This window comes from Colobus angolensis, unplaced genomic scaffold (assembly GCF_000951035.1).
Source record: "Colobus angolensis palliatus isolate OR3802 unplaced genomic scaffold, Cang.pa_1.0 Scaffold308, whole genome shotgun sequence".
Taxonomy (NCBI): domain Eukaryota; kingdom Metazoa; phylum Chordata; class Mammalia; order Primates; family Cercopithecidae; genus Colobus; species Colobus angolensis.
This window is the reverse complement of record NW_012116355.1, coordinates 130,835-132,860: the sequence shown is the minus strand read 5'-3', so window position 1 is coordinate 132,860 and position 2,026 is coordinate 130,835.

Below are 2,026 nucleotides of genomic sequence, written 5' to 3'. Positions count from 1 at the left end.
TCTCTTAAGTAATGTGTACCTAAATTTGATTTACAACAAAATCTGACAATCTTTCAATGGTAGATTTCAGTCTACTTGTAGTTACTGTAATGAGTGATGTATTTGATTTTCTTATTTCCATCTTACTTGTTTTAAAGCTTTTTATATTGTTGTTAACTCTTCTTTTTGTAATCTTTGCTAGATTAAATAAATTACTACTCATCCAATTTTTCTCATTAATTTGGAGTTTGTCACTCTATTAATAGAATGCTCTCAGATAGATACACATGACTCTTCTAGTGTATGAAAACAACAGCTACTATTTCCAGAACACTTTAATTATCTTCTATTTCCTCCCCATCCCAATAAAATGTAATCTTTTTTATTTTTTATTTTTTTTGAGATGGAATCTCACTCTTGTTCCCCAGGCTAGAGTGCAGTGGCACCATCTTGGCTCACTGCAACCTCCACCTCCCGGGTTCAAGCGATTCTCCTGACTCAGCCTCCCAAGTAGCTGGGATTACAGGCGCCCACCACCACACCCAGCTAATTTTTGTATTTTTAGTAGAGACAGGGTTTCACCATGTTGGCCAGGCTGGTTTTGAACTCCTGACCTCAGGTGATCCACCCGCCTCGACCTCCGAAAGTGCTGGGATTACAGGCGTAAGCCACCACGTCTGGTCAAAATGTGATCTTTAGATTACTTTCACTTCCCTTCCTTTCTCCCCTTTTTCCTCCCCACCTCTCCCTGCCTTAGACTTCTGGAACACTTTTACCTTCCCCTTATCCCCACCGCCTGACTCAGTTTTAATGAGATAATTTAGTCCTTATTAGAATTTCCCTTATAGTGTGTTCCGTCTGTTTCAAGAATCCTTATTTAGCATATATGTTACACCTCATAAACAGACATGGTTCGTTGCTCCCCACTGGTTTCTTGCCTCTTCGCTTCCCCTGTCTTGAAGTCTCTGTTAGGATTCATTTGTTGTTTATTAGAGTCTCTTCTCAAAAATATTTCTTAGATGAAGTACTCAGTGATTTTTGCAAATCTTTTTTTCTTCCTTGGCTGGGTATGGGTTGCAGGCCTTTTCTTTCATTAGCCCACATTCCATTTGGGGGTCTTTTAACTTTCAGGGTTGCAGATGAGAAAAAAGAACTTGCTTTTTGCCTGAAAGCATGTAAGATTTCCTATATTCTTAGAGTTTTGGAATTTTTGCCATATGTAGCTAAGTGTGTGTCTTTTTGTTTCAATTGGAGCTGCAACTTCAGTCTTTCTTCAGCTTAGAGAAATTTCATCTATTATTTAATTATGACCTCTCCTCTCTTGTTCCTTTTTCTCCTGGAACCCACAGCATTTGCAGGTTAAGTCTACTGTATCTGTTCCAGGCTCCTACCTTCTACCACATATTTGCAATTCTATATTTTTGTGCTAGATTTTGAGACATTTTTTTCTATTTAATTTTCTAGACCTATTTTTGGGGTTTCAGCAATGACTGTCCTCTCCTTTGATTTATCAATGGAATTTTTTAGTTCTGAGATCACATTTTCTAGTTCAAGGAAATCTTTTGTGTTTGAGCTTCACATGTATCTCTTCCAGGCTCTCATTTTTTCTGTCAGGGATTCAGCTGTCTGCCAGCAGGTTCCTCTGCCCTCTGCTTTTTCTGCCTTCTCCCAGCCTCAAGGGCTGAGAAATTAAATCCACCATTAGTTTTGCTGAGAGTTAAGACCCAGAAGAGTTATGATTGTCCTTGGGAAGCAGGCTGTCTCTGAGATGTGCTTTCTTCCTGAAAGTCCTTGTTTCTGGCTCTGAGGCTATTTTCCAGACCTTGTCTGCAAGAAATTATCTCTGCTTGGAGCCCAGTGGAGCCCACTTAAAGTTCGTCACCTATAGCTGGAGTTGTCAGAGGAGGTGTGGAACGGAGAAACTCACTCGAGTTTCCTAGAATTCCCTTGCTCTGAGAGGTCTAAGTATTACTATTAACAAACACCAAATCACCAAAACACTTAAAGCCAGGAAGCACTAAAAGTAGTTACCTCTGGGAACTATGAC